Raw genomic sequence first — 20,431 nt, 5'->3', positions numbered from 1 at the left:
TGAATACACGTTTTTTTAAACAAGTGACCCCGATGGCATGTGTCATGAAGAAATTAGCATAGTCTGATTGACTGATTTGAGTTTTAGTGATGTGGATTACCTGGTTAGACGTAGTACTTTACCATGTTACTTAGATGTTATGTGTTGGAGGATCTTACCTGACATGTGACTGTATTCTCCAGGTGAGGTCAGAGGTCATAGTGAGTGTGCACCTACCTGACTGGCCCTTTTTGATAGCAGGTGATGCGATGGTAGAGTTGCTTTCGCAGTCCTGGTTACGAAATTCAAATCCGGTGAAAACGCCTTCCTAATATTGAGTTTCACCCGTCTCCCCCAATTTGTCGGGGAATGGACTCTGCAAAGTGTCAAAAGCGTTCCACAAGGATGCTTGCCAATGTTGACTCCAATGCTTCTTGATACACACATGAAACGGTTGAGCGTGAGAGACTGACCAGGTGAATCCAGTTTATGTCATGGAAAGAGCAGGTGTTCTTAATGTTTTGTATACTCAGTGTAGGTTTGGATATTTACCAGGTTGAGCGTGTGTAAATTGGGAAATAACAACCCCACAATTACGTCCTTTCATAATAATGACAACCTGACATGGCAGAATTGGAGGAATTTTCCTTGCGTCCCCTTTTTCTGTCAGACAGATAAAGCATTAAATGTGCTTTTTAAAAGACCTTTTCCCCACCTCCTTTGGCTTTGGGTTGTTGAACGGAAAATGGGTAACCACATGAGAGAAAAAAAAACTGATCCTCTTTCTGAAATTCTAGGTGAGATTATGATAATAGTAATCTACCTACGGTTATGATCCACACGCTATATGAGTTTTATTGTATGTCCTCCCTAAAAACCAACAATATTTCATAATAGGCTTGGTTGAGTATTGCACTGATGAAAGTAAAAATTATCCCTTGACGCAAAAAAAACCAAAAACTGAATTGTTGCAGTTGTTTGCCTCTAGCACCAACCAGACCTCATTTTTGTAGATCAAAATTGTTGTGAGGCGTAGAAATGAAGGGTCCTGTAAGTGTAGCAGGACACACACATAGTGTGAGATCATTCTATAAAGTACACACATCATTCTTTATTTGGATACATTGTCATATGTCAAATTGATAGGGAATCTATGTTTAAAAGGTGTAGCTTTAACTCTTTCCTTTCCTATTTCTCTACATATTAGGGGATGCAGTACTGACACGGTACAGAAGTAGAGTTGGACACAGACATAGTAGACAGACCATGCCCAGAACAGTGTACAGCACAGGCCAATCCCTGATGAGGGAACCCTCACATTGGCCAATAGCAGCCGTTTCCTAATCARGGACAGCAGAAAGACCTGCCCTCTTTTGAAACCTTCCGGCCAATTAGGTAGTCAGGCAGAGACACATTGGAGGATGATGCAAGGCCAGGAGGCACAGARYTCGATTTATGATAATTCAATTGTTGTGAGAGTGATTAAGTMAGATAAYAGTTTTGTGTTCCTACAACTCACAAAATCCTGTCAKGCTATTTCTTGTTGAAATATTTTTCATTATCATGGCCCCCAAGCACCACAGCCTAAAGTARAATTTTGTTTTACAAATTTGATTGTCAATTKGATTTTTTYCMRAAAGGTGATGAACTGTCAYATCATCTTGGGCTACACAGTAATATACATAGACACACCTTGATGTATATTTACCATGTTTACTGAGGACACCATAGTGAATTGTCACTTGGGGATGAAATCAACTGTACTATGTGTAAAACAAGGAACAAACACCARAGAGGAARAGAGMGATYGAGAGAGAAAAGGAGAGATAGAGACGTGAAACGTGGGGTTGTGTGAAACGTTACGACATCAGACAGCCACTGGAACACCACAACAACAACAACACACACACAGAGACGAGTATTAGGAAAAATGGTTTAATATCGGAGACAGAAGCAAGTAACTGCATCACACAAGAACATACGTTTACAAAAATAATCCTGACTGCTTCAGCTACACAGTTAGTTCACAGAGGACAGAGAAACCAGAAAAATCTAAACAGTTAAAARCAAAAACCTCTAATTAGTTTATCTTTTTATTAAACTAATACATTAATCCACTGAAGGTGACTAAATATTTATATTCCTAATTGTTTTATCATGTAGACGTCACAATACAGAAGTTAAATGAAACTTACCGTTTTTTTTGTATAGACAAATGGCTATAACTATTTATAAGCCAAAAAGAAACCAACACTCGCCTAACCCCTCTTTGCAAAAAGAACAACACTGAAGTAAGGAAAAATAAGAAGTTAATTAATTAAAGAAACCAAGCCAAAGTTCTTCTAGAAAATCGTATATCAAAAGACAACTTTCTTGATGCCAGCTATAAATCATACTCGGGAACCAGTCAACAAAGGTCAGGCCACATCATGAGGCCAGACAGGTTTGTTTTCTAATAGTTTTTTTTGTTTCCTTTAATCTCCAGTATAAAAAGTTTCACTGGTACAAAATGCATAAGTACAATCATTTGTAGAAATAGGAAAGCCTGCATTTTTTGTACTTTTTCAATCCCATCCAATGACAGATTTCAAAGTGTTGTCAAACAAACAATACGCTTACAGAATCCACTGAAATGCACYGACTTTGGCTTCTCTCAAGACAATACTTAAAACTATTGAAATCCTTTAGAATCAAACAAAATTATATTCATCTACAGACAACAAGCTCTTTACGGCACAGAAAGAGAGAGAAAACAAACATTTCCCCCCAAAACTAGACATAATAAGCCAAAATGCAAAGAAACTACAAGTTGTTTTTTTCCTTTAAAATGTCATTTTTTGATAAATAGCACTTTAGATAATTAAGAAAGAAAGAGAACAGAACAGTGACAAGATTGAAAGACTACAACAAGCATCGGTGATGACAGCCCCTGAGATGTGAGGCACTCAACAGACACTCCTGTCTAACGGTCTGTCTGCGGAGGACACTCTTGTGCTTTTTCAGAAACATCTAACAGACTGCAACTTCAATCAGACTACACTGTGCCAACCCACGCTGTGTGTGTATGTGTGAGTGAGAGATTTGGGAATTGGGGGATGCTTAAGTTTTGTAAAAACACACACATGTCCATACATTACCATCTCCCAAAGTATAAGTAGTTGGCTACGGGATGAACGGAAAACAAACAGAAAAACCAAAGCCTCTACGCCTGCAACACATTATGGTGCACTGTGAGTTGATGTAACCCTGTTGTCTGTTTATGTTACCTAATGTATTTAGAGTGCAAAGATGTTCCTCACAGAGAGGATTCCTGAAGGGTCTTAGGCCTAATACGGCAGCTGTCTCATAAGGAGACTACGATCAGCGCACGTTAACGACAAAATTATCTATTAACACTGACATATGTGTAGTATGACATATTGGCAATCCTGATTACTTTTGTGCAGGTAGTTAGAGCTGTTTTTATGGCATTACTCATGCTTACTGCTTTAGGAAATGTCAATTTGATATGCTATGGACTCAACGGAAGTTTGGCATTGACTTGGTCGTTTGACATGGTAAMGGCTCTGTCTCTTGGCCGAGACTGTTGTTTTGCTGTCTAAGAACTGAAGATAGCTACCCTTTCATCTCATTTTATTTCCCCTGTCTGCACTTTACGAACCCTCCTCCRTTTGGCTCGGTATTTCAAATAAACMTTGTTATTCTGTAAAAAGACGATGRAACRGATAACAATAACTTATTTATYCTCCYTTGGTTTTCAGTTTGAGAGCCACACTAAAGAAGAAGGAGGCCATTTTGCTTCTCTACTCTGYGTTGTGGGACAAAATGGTGACACGCTTACCCAGAGTTGGAGAAGCTGGAGGTACAGTACAATACAGTACAYTTAGACTTGGCAAACACCACCTACTTACATACAGATTTTAGATCCTATTAGACAAGTCTTTCGATACAACACTCCCTGGTTAAGGCGACTGGTGAGTTTTTGTATAAAATAGTGCTGCGTTTTGCAGACCGTAAACTAGGTTTCCAGGGAAGGGAATCGGGGGCAGTTTTACAGAATACTGAGACTGACGGACAGACAGCATTGTGTCATGTAAACGGATTGACTGTGAGAATCTTGACGTAATACTTTGGCATCTCAACACTGTTTTGGCCAGTTACACTACATTACACAGCATTTACAACAGGGCAAACATATTTCTGTAATAATGGTGTAATTACCAATACTGGTACATCTCCAGAAGAAACTGTCAACGGAAGAAACAACAAAACCAAACAGCTGAAAATCATTCTGTACTATCAACGTCATTTTGTCTGGGTCTGGGGAGGGGTTGAGGCTTGTGTGGGAAGGTCTTGCCCTTCACTTACCTCATGAAAGCAATGCATTCATGTTGTTTGAGGWGACACAAACATGACCAGCAAATAACCATGTCCCCATCCCAGTCTGTAGCAACTTCAACTAAAAACTTGTCCTTGATTTAGGTTATAATGAGAGAGATGAAGCTTAAGATAAGGCTTGAAATTTGTCAAAGCGAAAGGATGAAGCGAGAGTGTTTGGCGAGAATGTGAGTGTTCATGTAAAGGCTTGTGATAAGGCTTTGAAGAATGCTCTGTATAATGGCTCATGTGAGGACTGTGTGTGTGAGTGACGTGTGAGAGAGAGAGAGCGTGTGAACAGCAATGTAAAGACTGGTGGGCAGGAACATGGAAACTGGACTGTAGAGGCGTACACACTCAGGGGCTCTCATACACAACAACAAAGTAAAGTCAACTGTGAGGTCTGCCGATGAGTGTGTGTACGTGCGAGTGTGTGTGTGTATATATGATAATATATATATATATATATATATATATATATGACACATGGGCACTTTTTACATCTTTACAAAAAAAGCAAAACATGAACAGTTTCAGGCAACAAGACCACAGAATAGCAAGTTAACAAACTCTTTTTTAAATCTATATTTTTTTTTACATATGAGGGATCCATACAAAACACTTAATAAAATACCCATGTTATCAAATAATTTCACAAGAAGTACACTGAYGCGCTATAGACAGGATGTACCTTCAAGATTTGGCACTAAACTCCACCGATCTTGTCTTTTTTTCTTTATAAGAAAAGAAAATCACATTATAATGAACAACAAAACACATCTAAATATTGTTTCCCACGATAGAAATAAAATTATATTAACATTGATGCTTCACAAGCCGACATGTTATATATATATATATATTTATATATTCATATATATCTTTTTTAGGAATTTTATATAGCTAATTACCCAACAAGAAATTTAGCAAATCGGGACTGCTTAAAAAAAAAGACAAAAGGAACAATTATAATAGTATTCATATGAAAGGCTTTGTCTATTGTTCAAGTAAACAGATTTTTTTTGTCTTCTCTTTAAAAAACATGAGACACTTAAGACCGTTAGACTTGTAATGAAACCAAAACTAAACTCACAAGAAGCACCAACGTTAACGCGGGTTACAGGTATTTTCTTCTTTTTTTTCGCTCTATAATTTAAACAGTAGAAAATATAGGTCATTTCTTTATCATGTGCATTTAAACCACGGATTGTCTATCTGTGAGTCAGTTCAGCAAAAGGTGACACGTAGGTAGCATTTCTCCCCCCAAACAGGGCAAGTCTTTTTTTGTTGACATTTTTGTAATACCTTAAACTACTCTAGAAAAAAGTGGTTCTATATATACTTTAATGAGAAACAGAGCCACTTAAAATGGCCTTATCAAAAAACTTTACACTGCCTGAAAAATGTAAAAACAATTACAGAGCTCTGAGAGAGTCTAATATTGATCAGACAGTTTTTATTCAGAACTGTTTTGGAAGTAGTCTATTTTTCATGGAAACTGACAGTGTCCGCTTCTGGCCTCATATTGCTAGTGGAGCCAGAAACAAGACAGCCAATCCCTGTGCTGAACTTTCAAGTTTACTTTAAMTGAAAAAAGGAACAAAAAACGAAACCCAACATAAAAGAAGGAAACTAAACATAACTAAATAAATCTAATGGAAATAATTTTGCCACAGGGTTTTTCTGTTTTTAAAAAGAAACGTTTTGTTTTTGTCTGTAAGAGTTCAGTCTTTTTGTATGAATGATGCTATACTTCTTCACATTGATTCGCTCCCCCCCTCCCTCCCTCCTTCATGCACAATGTACCCCATTTACCCCACCTCCCCAAAATAGAACAAAATGAGGTCACATGCAAAAAAAGTCCAAAAAGGTCACGCTAAGTTCAAAAGGTCAGTAGGCGGAGACCAGGCTATGATCAGGTGAGCTCAGAAAAGACATCAGAAAACAATGACGGGACGATGAGACTTTTTTTGTATTTTTTTTGTTTTTGGACGCCACGCCACAGAGACATGCTAGGCAAACGATGAGCTAACAGGCATGGAGATGGGTTCTATAGGAAGAAAACAGGGGAGAGGAGAGAGTTACACACAGAACAGAGAGCCAGGGCACCACATTACTACAGCATTAAAATCAGGGGAACAACAACAACAAACAACAATGCAAACCACCAGGTCATAAGGGCAACACCACTCACTACACAATTGGCTTTTTTTTTTTTAAATCTCTAGCAATTTTTTTTTTTTTTACAAAAATGATTTACAATTTGGATTAATACTAACAGACACACATTTACTGTACAAACACACTATCACACACTCATACACAGAGCAGCCAAAGTTATATCCATCAGTACCACATGCTCCTAGAGAGCAAGGAGGATGGATTGTCATTTGGGAGAAACTGTTTAAAGGTTTTTGTACAGGACAAAAGAACGAAACGTAACGAAACAAACACGTAAACAAAAAAACGAAACGCAAGGAAAAGTTGAAATTTGACAGGTGAAGTACCGATACTGAGAGAGAGAAAGAAATGATCACAGATGGACAGATGTGATGCACAGACAGAGAGAGGCGTGTGAAAGTGAAGGGAGCAGAGGTAGAGCGAGGTGTGAACCTGGCTCTGTTCTAGAGAATTCTACAGTTCCGAATTTCAGAAGACTACTCAACAAGGTTCTATTCTAACGGATTCTGTTCTTTATAGGAGTCCAATAACTTAACGATAAGCAATAAATAAAATCATTTTTTTCTGAGGCCGTAAAAATTTTGTATAAAAATAGAACTGCTTTTTTTACAAATAAAATGTACAGGCCTGTGGCTTTCGGTACTTTGAATTTCTTTTTTTTATCTCTCAAGAAACATCAAGTATTTTCAGTTAACTTCCCACCCATACATTTATTTTCTTRTAGCCTTCATCAGATTCTGGATGTTACTTTGAAAATGTTCTACACAATATCCCCTTCAACAAAGACCAATGTGATCTGACCCAGAAAATCATACTTTGCTAACATTGTTTTAGTGTGAAATAAACATTCTTCACATAAAGAAATGACTGGAGTCATGATATTAATGAAATAGAAGAGTGTATGGGATGCTGTCGTTGACTGACTAACAGGTGAGAGGCCACTAAGTTTCGTTTTTTAACCCTTTGTTCCMTGGTGTCTGTCAGCAGGCATCAGGGGTCAGAGAAGCAGCGGYGGTTGGCCCGGAAACCAACACCAGGAGGTCAAGGGTCATGTGCATATCGGTGCGTGGTGTGTCAGAAATTAACCCTTTATCTCAACATTTTATCAGGCCTCAGGTTCACAAAGAGAAAAAACAAAATCATATAGCTTCTGCTTTTTTTTCTTACTCTGTTTTTCGAGTAACGAAATTCTTCTCATAACAGTATATAAATAATCACGTAGAAAATTAAATATGTTTTACAACTGAAAAAGCTACCGATGATAGCTACTTTTTTTTAAAGTGGTACAAAATAAAGGCTTGTTGTTAATGTAAGCATCATGTGAAAGATAATACAAAAAATCATAATAGTAATAATAAATAATACTGCTGAACAAAAAGCGAAAAAAAAAAAAAAAAACTCAAGGAGAAAATGTGTCTCCCTCTGGTGGTCAAATGTTGTCTCCCCCCTCCCTCTACTTCCCTCCCCCAGTTCCTGTGTAGAAGTTCGTGGCTCGTATGGGGACTTACCCTAGCAGTGGTAACATGGAGCAGATAGGCCCTAGTGCTAAGATCAGTAGGGTTTGCTGTCGTTCTTGGAGCGTTGAGCTGCACCTTCAGCCTCTTCATGCCGATCTGGAAGCCGTTCATGGCCTGGATGGTGCCTGCGCCGACACCGGATTGTCATAGCTGACCGAAGCCTGGGAGGCAGAGAAGGAAATGGACAGGGTACAAGAGAAGAGAGAGGGAGAGCGAGTTAGAGAGAGAGAGGGTGCACTAACAGGAATACAACATGTCATTCATACACAGGTGTGTGTTTTCAGTGTGTTTGTGCTGGTGGACGTACCGAACACTTGCTCAGTTTGTCTGTTTGTCAATGAAGACTTTGGCAGAGACCACGTTTCCAAAAGGCATGAACATCTGCAGGATGTCCTGGTCCCCAAACCTCCTGGGGCAGGTGGTAGATGAACAGGTTGGCACCTTCAGGCCCTAACAAGAGAGAGACACGGGACAGTACGGGTAAGGGTTAAACCCAGAGACATACAGAGTGAAGAGATTAAAGAGAGTTAATGCATACGTCTTTATCCCACTATGCTCTCCCTCTACCTCAGTGCCCAACCTGTTTCTGGCTAGCCGTGGTTAGCATCGTTGTTGCATTAGTAATCTCACTAGAAAGCTTCTTGTGCCAGTTAGACTATTGCAGTCGGGTCTGGCTGTATTGGGAGTGCATACCCTCTCTCCAACACTCCACCGCTTGATTCCTTCACTCACCCTTCAACTCTCCAAACCCCTCTACCACCCTCCTCTTGCCTCTTCCCTCCCCTGTCCCTTCCTCCGCCCCTGGCTCCACCCCACGCCCACTGACCCTCTTTCTGGCTGCCGGCGGGCACCTGTGCATTGCTTGCAGCCGAGGCTGGCTGTAGATGGGTGGGCAGGGCTGCGGCTGCATACTGCTGGATCCTGAGTAGGCCTGTGTGAGCGCGTCCCATGGTGCCCCGCCGTGCCCGTTGGTCAGCCCCACGCCGCCCAGGCCTCCGTTCAGGGCCGCCATACCTGAAGAGCAATTTGCAACTTTACATAAACCCAACAGTACAAAAAAAGAGATGCATCTTCTCATTAGAGCTCCACTGCCAAGTTGTGTTTAACACACACACTACACTTCATATTATACATACAGTACCACACACACACACACACACACACACACACACACACACACACACACACACACACACACACACACATTTTACACTACCGTTCAAAAGTTTGGGGTCACTTAGAATTTTCCTTGTTTTTTAAAGAAAAGCAATTTTTTTTGTCCATTAAAATAACATCAAATTGATCAGAAATACAGTGTAGACATCATTAATGTTGTAAATGACTATCGTAGCTGGAAACGGCAGATTTTTTATGGAATATCTACATAGGTGTACAGAGGCCCATTATTAGCAACCATCACTCCTGTGTTCCAATGGCACGTTGTGTTAGCTAATCCAAGTTTATCATTTTAAAAGGCTAATTAATCATTAGAAAACCCTTTTGCAAATATGTTAGCACAGGTCAAAACTGTTGTTCTGATTAAAGAAGCAATAAAACTGGCCTTTAGACTAGTTGAGTATCTGGAGCATCAGCATTTGTGGGTTCGATTACAGGCTCAAAATTGCCAGAAACAAAGGACTTTCTTCTGAAACTCGTCATCTATTCTTGTTCTGAGAAATGAAGGCTATTCCGTGTGAGAAATTGCCAAGAAATTGTAGATCTCGTACCACGCTGTGTACTACTCCCTTCACAGAACAGTGCAAACTGCCTCTAACCAGAATAGGAGGAGTGGGAGGCCCCGGTGCATAACTGAGCAAGAGGACAAGTACATTAGAGTGTCTAGTTTGAGAAACAGACGCCTCAAGTCCTCAACTGGCAGCTTCATTAAATAGTACCCACAAAACACCAGTTTCAATGTCAACAGTGAAGAGGCGACTCCGGGATGCTGGCCTTCTAGGCAGAGTTCCTCTGTCCAGTGTCTGTGTTCTTTTGCCCATCTTAATCTTTTATTTTTATTGGCCAGTCTGAGATATGGCTTTACCCTTGCAACTCTGCCTAGAAGGCCAGCATCCCGGAGTCGCCTCTTCACTGTTGACGTTGAGACTGGTGTTTTGCAGGTACTATTTAATGAAGCTGCCAGTTGAGGACTCGTAAGGCTGTTTCTCAACTAGACACTCTAATGTACTTGTCCTCTTGCTCAGTTGTGCACCGGGGCCTCCCACTCCTCTTTCTATTCTGGTTAGAGCCAGTTTGCGCCGTTCTGTGAAGGGAGTAGTACACAGCGTTGTATGAGAGCTTCAGTTTCTTGGCAATTTCTCGCATGGAATAGCCATAATTTCTCAGAACAAGAATAGACAGACGAGTTTCAGAAGAAAGTCCTTTGTTTCTGGCCATTTTGAGCCTGTAATCGAACCCACAAACGCTGATGCTCCAGATACTCAACTAGTCTAAAGAAGGACAGTTTTATTGCTTCTTTAATCAGGACAACAGTTTTCAGCTGTGCTAACATAATTGCAAAGGGGTTTTCTAATGATCAATTAGCCTTTTAAAATGATAAACTTTGATTAGCTAACACAACGTGCCATTGGAACACAGGAGTGATAGTTGCTGATAATGGGCCTCTGTACGCCTTGTAGATACTCCATTTAAAAAATCAGCCGTTTCCAGCAACAATAGTCATTTACAACATTAACAATGTCTACACTGTATTTCTGATCAATTTGATGTTATTTGAATGGACAAATTTTTTTTGCTTTTCTTTCAAAAACAAGGACATTTCTAAGTGACCCCAAACTTTTGAACGGTAGTGTACAGTATATACATACATACACACTCATTCACTCAACATACATACATACAGACACACTCATTCATTCAACATACATACATACGCAATGTAAAACACATTTCAAAACATTTTGTACAGGATATGTAACTATATGCACAAAATATGTATTTATTTATTTCATCTCTCACACACACACGCATAATACACTTGTCCTACACGTAATAGACATTAAAACACGTAACACAGAGGTGAATGGAGAGCCTGGCCTGACCCATGCAAACTGGAACACCACAGCAGAAATAAGCAGCCAGTCGCTGAAATATCACCATGACAACATCCCTAGCCCCCCCCACACACACACACAACACGACACACACGAGACACTCAAGGCCTAATGTACGAGTTTAACATCCACACTTCAGAACCCGCTAGTGTACTCAAGATCCAATATCTCAATCTCCTCAATAGCATCGCTCAATCTATCGCTCTTTGCCGTTTTCACCACCCACACAGAGGAGAAATCACCTCACTACTGTTAGACCAATCAGACCCCATACCAACAGTGTCAAACACCAATCAAACAGCACGTCCCTGGCATGCCCCCGTCCTTATTTGGCCATTTAGAAGGTAACGACGAGCAGCAAGGTAAGAAAGGACAGCTACACTTGTTAGTGTGGCTTCACTGCCTGGCAGGGCAACAGTCTGAGGGGATCGATATTCCCAAATGTCCCGCCGCTCCCCACCATCTGACAGAGATGTAAATGATGACCACGGCGCTGGAAATTATAGGTCACTCATTTATTCAGGAATAATTGCACTGTTGACCTTTACGATTCAATTAAAGCCTAGATGTGCTTAAATGAAAGAAGGAGGGGAAAGGGGGGAGAAGATTAATGTCAAACTGGCATTCTCATCGTGTTTGAGCGGTGGGGTGATTTATAAAGCGGATATGGCAACTGTAGAAGAAGCAGGAAAAGGTCAGGGGAGAATAWGTGGAGAATGGGCTGGTTTTACAGGATCTCTGCTGTCATAACAACCCTGATTAAGGCTACACACTTTGACTTCCCCCCAGAGGTGTAGCAGGACATGACAGGACAGAGACTCAGTGTGGCCAGAGAAACTCACTGCCATGGCCTGCTACGACTACTGGGACACAGCTCACCTCATAAATGTAGACTCACTAAAACCTGATTAAGGCCACTTCCGTATTCTTTCAAGAGTTGCAGAATATTTTCTTCTCCACCTCTACTAAAAAGGTTTTTCCTTTTTTTGTTGTTGAACAAATGAACCTCTACTTATACACGAGTGTGCAGATTCACCAGTGACACGTACACGACACCGCACAGACGTGAAGCGACAACACAAACAGCAGCACTCTTACAACAGGCACCACCCCGTGTGACACAACCAGGAAGCGGATGGATTCATGAATAAATGGATGGATGTATTGGTAGCTGTGGTCTTTGTGAGGATGTGGTGGGTTAGGGGGGGTGCAGCCTGGAGCATAAAGCCAGGCTGAACAGGTGATTTCTCAGGGAGCGGACACAGAGAGATGCCACATGGCAACCACGGGCATAGTTTGAGGGTCACAGTGACAGATGTTTGGATCCGGGACTTTGGTGGAYTTTGATAGTGTTTAGAGTACCGTCTTTAGATCATTACCAGTAGTATTATAAATGTTTGTAACACTTTGAGGTGGTTTCTAGATATGACGTTCCTCTGCAACAGCAGCGTATCCCTGTGTCTGAGTGATGGCGATGGCGGTGGTGGTGAGATGAGTGGTGAGCGGCCAATGGTCGGTGAATACTCACTGTTGACGCTACCTGCTAGTGCATTAATGTTGTTCAGACCCATGGTGGCGCCAGCCAGGCCCTGCAGAGTGCCCAGAGAGGTCAGAGAGGTCATGCCCGAGGAGTTGGCTGTGKTGCCCGCTGTCGGGAAGAGAGGATACCAGGGGGAGGAGGAGAGGAAGGAGTGGGCAAGAGAGGGAGGGAGAGAAAGAGGAAGGAAGAGCAAGACAAGCACGCGCATTAGAGAAGCGGAGGCATCCAATTGGACATTTTAGTGACATAGGCAACAACATCCTCCCTGCTCAGACAAACTGGAGCTGAGAGAGTGACAGGCAGGAAGTAAATCTCTCTGCCCTCATTCAACACTGAGTGTCCTAGAGAAATGAGCTCCCAGGTAACAGCGTACATATAAAGATCCCTCACACATGTGAATGCAGAGCGCGATGAACACAGTAGTTGTGGATGCGTGTTTAGCTATGAAAAGGTGAGGGACTCGGTTGTTTCTTTGTGAGGCGGTCATGGAATGACCAAACCTAAAGCAGGCAGACAGGCAGGCAAGAGCGCAAGCAAGAGTGCCAGACAACCAACTTGACCCTTCACTAGACTCCTGTTCAGGATCCCTAAGTATGACAGAGATATATCTCAGCAAACATTTGACATGTTTTTTTACAAGGTTAATTTAGCCCTAGAACGGAGACACAGGCACACACACACAGACGCGATCGTGACACACACACACACAGACACAATCGTGACACACACAGAGACACGATCGTGACACACACACAGACACGATTGTGACACACACAGAGACACGACCGTGACACACACAGACACGATTGTGACACACACACACAGACACAATTGTGACACACACAGAGACACGACCGTGACACACACAGACACGATTGTGACACACACAAATACAAAAGAACAGATCATGAGTGGCAAGAACATGCATAAGTGCTGAATGTTCCCTAAGTACAATGTGGGTGAATAACAATTGTCCTTTAGAGACAGTCGTTTATTTGATTGTCCAGAAAGTGTCCATCTTCCAGTAGACATAATGTCCACACACCCCTCAAAGTCACGCTTACACTGCATCAGAAAGAGAGGATATCTTAAAATAGACTTAGTACAAATGAAAAGCAAGACAGTCTCTCAATGGTAAATTGGCTGTCTTTATCAAATTGAAACTAATATTCAGTCAAAATGTCATTGGCGGAGAGTCTCGCCTTTCATTGGCACTGAGCAGAGTCTGAGCATGCACTAATAATGTAACTCTAGTATCCACAGAACACACGAGAGAGAGAGAGATAGAGAGTGAGCGAGAGAGCAGAATTCACATTTAAACCTATGCTAAGCAGCTGGGTGAAAGCAGGGAGCAGGACAGGCAAAGGGTGATGGGTAACACTAAACAAAGCTCTTATTCACGCTCTGTTACTTGGCTACTCCAGAAAAGACAGCAACCAGGGAACTGGAGGAGCAAGGCAGAGAGGACGAGAGAGATGGTGAAGAGGGAGAGAGAGAGAGGACAAATGGAGAAATGGAGAATGGAGAAAAACGAGTAGAGAGACAGGAGGGAAAATAAAGAGAAAGAGAGAGAGCAGAATAAGATAAAAGCAGAGAGAGAGAGCAGACTAAGATAAAAGCAGAGAGAGAGCAGAATAAGAGAAAAATACAATCAGAGAGAGAGAGAGTGAGACAGAGAGAGAGAGAGAGAAGAGAGAGAGCAGAAATAAGGAAAAAATAAAATCAGAGAGAGAGAGAGAGAGAGAGCGAGACAGAGAGAGAGAGAGAGAAGAGAGAGCAGAATAGAGAAAAATAAAATCAAGAGAGAGAGAGAAGAGAGACGAGAGAGAGAGAGAGAGAGAGAGAGAGAAGAATAAGAGAAAAAGCAGAGGGAGGGAGAGAGGAGAGCAGCAAATAAGATAAAAAGCAGAGAGAGAGAGAGAGAGAGCAGAAATAAGAATAAAAGCAAGAGAGAGAGAGAGAGAGCAAGAATAAGATAAAAGCAGAAGAGAGAGAGAGGAGCAGAAATAACGATAAAAGAGCAGAGAGAAAGAGGAGAGCAGAATAAGATAAAAGCAGAGGAGAAAGAGAGAGAGAAAGAGCAAAGATAAGATAAAAAGCAGAGAGAAAGAGAGAGAGAGAGAGCAGAATAAATAAAAGCAGAAGAAGAGAGCAGAATAGAGAAAAGCAGAGAGAGAGAGCGCTAATAAAGAGAAAAGCAAGAGAGAGAGAGAGAGAGCAGAATAAGAGAAAAGCAGAGGGAGAGAGAGCAGAATAAGAGAAAAGCAGAGGGAGAGACAGCAGAATAAGAGAAAACCAGAGGGAGAGAGAGCAGAATAAGAGAAAAGCAGAGGGAGAGAGAGCAGAATAAGAGAAAAGCAGAGAGCGAGAAAGCAGGAGAGTGAAGAAGAGGAATAGAAGGAGAGAAGAGTGTCTCAATGTGACCTAGATGAACCCATCTCCTCCAGAGAACTCCTGACTGCTGCTGTCTGTCTCTCTAGTCGCCAGACCCTGACCATGTCCAGAGGCAGATCACACACGACACATACAGGTGCCAACAACCATCCCTCCCCCGGAAACAACTCCACTGCACTTAAGCTTCCCGTGTCTCAGAGGGCTTGTGAAGCGAAGAGACAAGAGTCACTTTAAAGGCACAACAAACCCACACAAACAACCACACACACCCACCCACAGACACACCCAACTCTCAGTGCGAAAACCGATCACAGACGACATTGAGCTATAGTACTTTTTTACACACAACGCGTGGGACACGGAATGATATGGCCGTATAGGTGTACACGTCACATGACACGGTGAGGAGGTGAAGTGCTGTCAGACACAGACACGCAGGCAGGCGCCGGGACGGACACGGCATGGGGTCTCCATGGTAACAACAACACGACGCATGAACAAGAGATGGCGGACACACACCATGGAGCGATATCTTGTGGGTGTTGACGGCAATGACTACGACGAAGATAATGACGGTGATGATGATGAAGATGGTTTGATCATCAGCAATGATGACGAAGAGGATGGTATTGCTGACGACAGTCAAAATGATGGTGGTGGTAGGATAGGAGGGCAGGTGTCCCCCGCGTTTGACCCCCCTCTGAAGCGGCGTTACCTGGGCTGGCCAGCGCTCCGAGGGAGGCCGCGTTGGAGGACAGGGGGTTTGCGTTGGGGCTGGCTGAGTTTTGGGCCGCCGCTGCTGCCGCTGCTAAAGCGGCCAGGTTCTGCAACTGCAGAGCACTCATACCTGGAGGAGAGGAGCCAGAGAGGGTGTTGTCAAACCTGGGGACCACGTCTGGACCGCATCGGAACCGGGTGCTAACCGCGTGGACGCCGAAGGAGATGAGAGGCATCTGGTTGACAAGCTGAGTGTTACTCATGAATGGTGCTTGAGGTGGAAACTGCTATATAAATATAATACAATACTATCGTACTTATCAATGATAATCTTAGTTCACTTTTAGGGGGGGGGTTAGGGTGCATTTCAAGATATGACCAATTCAAGACAGAAGTGATCCTGACAACTGTGGACCACAAACAGACACGGACAGGCTGGACTTAAACTCCTGCAAGGGGGAAGAGAGACGGCACTGGCAACCGCCTGTCCAAGCTCTTCCATGAAGACCTGTGGAACATCTCTAGACGTCATCTACCCTACTTTGTCTAGCTTCCTGTTTGATTCTGTTGTTGTCTTTTACAGATAACAACGTGTAGTATAACAAGGCATTTGGACTCTACATTAACATAGAGCTTTGTTCTCTCTGTGCCGTGTAGTTTCTGGAGGCAGTAAATAATGTACAGTATGCAACTCTAGTCTAGTATGTAGGCTAACTGTAGCCCGGTTTACTCATTAGCTACATGGCATTAGCATATGGGCCATCACTTAAGCATAATTAATGAGGCCATGCCAGCTTCTGACTGATGTTAAAGTAACGACCATTAAACACCTCCAGGGGTGGTCAACCTCGCACCCTGCAATGTGTGTGACAGTAGTGTGTGTGTGTGTGAGAGAGAAAGTGTGTATGTGNGGCCAGGTTCTGCAACTGCAGAGCACTCATACCTGGAGGAGAGGAGCCAGAGAGGGTGTTGTCAAACCTGGGGACCACGTCTGGACCGCATCGGAACCGGGTGCTAACCGCGTGGACGCCGAAGGAGATGAGAGGCATCTGGTTGACAAGCTGAGTGTTACTCATGAATGGTGCTTGAGGTGGAAACTGCTATATAAATATAATACAATACTATCGTACTTATCAATGATAATCTTAGTTCACTTTTAGGGGGGGGGTTAGGGTGCATTTCAAGATATGACCAATTCAAGACAGAAGTGATCCTGACAACTGTGGACCACAAACAGACACGGACAGGCTGGACTTAAACTCCTGCAAGGGGGAAGAGAGACGGCACTGGCAACCGCCTGTCCAAGCTCTTCCATGAAGACCTGTGGAACATCTCTAGACGTCATCTACCCTACTTTGTCTAGCTTCCTGTTTGATTCTGTTGTTGTCTTTTACAGATAACAACGTGTAGTATAACAAGGCATTTGGACTCTACATTAACATAGAGCTTTGTTCTCTCTGTGCCGTGTAGTTTCTGGAGGCAGTAAATAATGTACAGTATGCAACTCTAGTCTAGTATGTAGGCTAACTGTAGCCCGGTTTACTCATTAGCTACATGGCATTAGCATATGGGCCATTACTTAAGCATAATTAATGAGGCCATGCCAGCTTCTGACTGATGTTAAAGTAACGACCATTAAACACCTCCAGGGGTGGTCAACCTCGCACCCTGCACTGTGTGTGACAGCAGCGTGGGTGTGTGTGAGAGAGAGAAAGTGTGTATGTGAGCTGTTRGTGTGTATGTATGCATGTGTGTGTGTGTGAGACAGAGCGCGTGTGTGTGAATAGAGAAATATGGCGTAGTAGATTGAACATACGCTGAAGTGCTGTTTRGCTTAYTGAGAGACAGCTGGACAAGGCTCCATAAAGCAGACAGACTCACTTTGTAGAACAGAGCAATGGAGCTCCAACGACCAACTCACAGAGARAASTACGCCCGTTTATATAACACTCCTATGGACCCAGGAAAGAGGGGCGGACACCTTGTCAAATGCGAGGTATGTGTCGTATATACAGTCTGAATGTATATACAGTACCATGAATACACACACACACACACACACACACAACATCACATGAACGAGACACCATGAAGAAAACTTTGGCACCTGGGTGAATGGTTTAAGGGGGTTAGGATGATTATTTTTCCACTAACAGTTTTCATTGGACCAGATGGCTAAACCCGGTATGACCAATAAAGAGAAGGCGCTAGTATGATTGGTTAGTGAGGCGCTCGTGTACCGATTGGCCCGTCTGACAGCGTGAAAGAACAAGCGTTGAAATCTTCTGTCTTCCCTTCTTCCGGAACAGCCTGATTAGAATGTTCCGTTTCTGTGGTTGCCGTGACGACCGGTCTGGACAGGAGGTGTGTGTGTGTGTGTGTGTGTGTGTGTGTGTGTGACGCAGTCACAGTGCAGACTTCTCATGCGATAAACAACACGTGTGCATCCGCCAGCTGTCTGTTGTTGCCTACTCATATACATGCCGTTAACCTCAGAAAATAATCTCTATTTCCAAGAAAATACAGTTCTGTTCTTCACTTCACAACCTGGACATTATAAATATATTTAGTAGCACATTGTGGAAAACTTGTTCCAACCAGTCATCCTGATAAACAACATCATTCTTGTAAAACACATCTCTATAAGACAATTTCTAATCTTATTAGCATAGCCCTTTTTAAGAAACAAATTTGTCACAGAGTGCTTAAGTGGTAAGGAGAAACTCCTAAAGGAGAAAGAAACCTGAAGAGGAACCAGACAGACCCTAGAAGAGCTCATCCTCTTCATTCTGACCATTGTTACACACTAACACTCTGATAAACCATGATGAAGGCCACGGTATGTGCTGTCCTAGAAGTATTCCCTGTGGTATTGTATAACACACTGTATTTTTCCACTCTGCGGATGGAGGGCAGAGCTGTTGAGTGGCTTTGTCACTTTGTGGGTTTAGAGTGGAGCAGATGACTCAATCAGGCGCGGCTGAGTCGAGAGACACTGATCTGACCCCACACTCTATACACTCAGTCAGTCAGTCAGACACACACACACACACACGCACACACACAGATGGGGGCCTAATGCCACTTAATCAAGCAAAACAGGGAGGATTATAGCACTATTCCCAAGAGCAGGGGTGTTCAACTCCCACCCTACGAGGTCCAGAGCCTGGTTTTCTGATCTGCCTGATAATTAATTGCACCCAATCAGTCCCTGCTTAGAGGGCAACAATGGAACAAGGGAGTGGAACTGGCTTCGAGGTCCAGAGTTGAGTTTGACGGCCCTGGAGGATGACTAAGACTAGGAGACACAGCTATGGGGGAACCAGAGAGCAGAGGTGAGACTAAGGAGCTTCTGCTCACTGTTTTCCCCCTGCTGGTTCCTTTGTCTTTTCCTCTGCATGTTCTCCTACCCACACTCCCACCTTCTCTCTCCATCCTTTATCTCTTTTATCCGCTCCTTGTCCTTATCTCCTCTCCTTCTTTCCTTCAATTGCTTTCTCTGAATCCCTCACCCTGCATCCCACCCACCCCCCCCCTCTTTCTCCCCGTCCTCCTACGCCCTGCTCTCTCTCCTCTTCCGCCTCACTCCCACCTCTCTCTCTCTCTCTCCCTCTCGCTCCCTCTCCTTGGGTGCTCAGTAAGCTGTCAGCTCCTATTGTAGACTGTTTAGCTGGCTGACAGAGAGAAGCAGAGGGGAATATTTATAGCAGCTATCGGCACAGGAGTACTGTAATTGCCAGCACCGCTGAAGGAAAAACATCTTTAATAAGTAGTGCAAAACTGAGGATTTAGGAACGGGTTGTTGCAGGGAGAATAAATGTATTCCTAAAGGTAGTAAGCTCATTGGCTCAAGTTTTAAAAAGTGTTTATTTATGTCTTGCAAAGAGGTGGGTTGAGCGTTCTGGACTTTTTAAGAGACCGCAATGTTGGTTGATGTGGTGTAGTTGAGTGAGGATGGGCTCTGAGGATCTTTTTACCTCAGTGAATGGTGTTAGAACTCTCTCTCAACCACACACACACACACACACACACACACACACACACAACGCACACACCAAAAAGAAATGCTCAGGGACTTGGAACTGGCATGAGCGAAATCGGGCTGCATTCCGGAATCCTTTTGGCGTCCATCTGTCGCTGGGCAACCTACTGATTGGCAGTAGATGTGAGACAGCTCAGTGACATCTGGTCCCAGTCTTCACATGAGGAGTCGGAGAGCGTGAGAGGCTCAATTACCCCAATGGCATTCAATTAGAGCCAGCTAGCTAGCTAGCGCTTACGATAGAGCCCGGCCCAGCTCAGTCCAGGGGGCATACGAGAGCCTCATAAGCTATACAGCCGGTAGGCACACAGCACAGCCTGCCAGCTTATAGCCCCAATACTGGAGCTTCCTGGTGTGTGCAGAGCTGGTCTTCTGTGTCTCTCCTTTCTCTTTCTGAATAAATATTGCCGGTTTCAGGACAGCTGCACTCTTTTGCTGTTTTGAACCATCAGATGAAGTGATCCATTTGCACATGAATAGCTTCTTAAGATCTCAGTCTTTAATGAACAGGTAGCCCGGCTGGAGAGGTTTGATATTATGAGAGAGCTGGTTCAGTCCGGTATTATAAGGTGATGGTATGTCTGGTAGCGGTTGATGATTCTCTGCTCTGTAA

General features: G+C 43.1%; 1 pseudogene; it reads right to left on the bottom strand.

The window, feature by feature from the left end:
* Positions 1 to 8,051: 8,051 nt before the first annotated feature.
* The window catches only part of LOC112070524 (CUGBP Elav-like family member 2), a 63,742-nt pseudogene continuing 51,362 nt past the window's right edge, over positions 8,052 to 20,431 (bottom strand).

This window comes from Salvelinus sp. IW2-2015, unplaced genomic scaffold (genome assembly GCF_002910315.2).
Source record: "Salvelinus sp. IW2-2015 unplaced genomic scaffold, ASM291031v2 Un_scaffold1350, whole genome shotgun sequence".
In the NCBI taxonomy this organism is placed as follows: Eukaryota; Metazoa; Chordata; class Actinopteri; order Salmoniformes; family Salmonidae; genus Salvelinus; species Salvelinus sp. IW2-2015.
The sequence above is the reverse complement of the archived record's forward strand: the minus strand, read 5'-3'. Positions and strand labels throughout refer to the sequence as shown.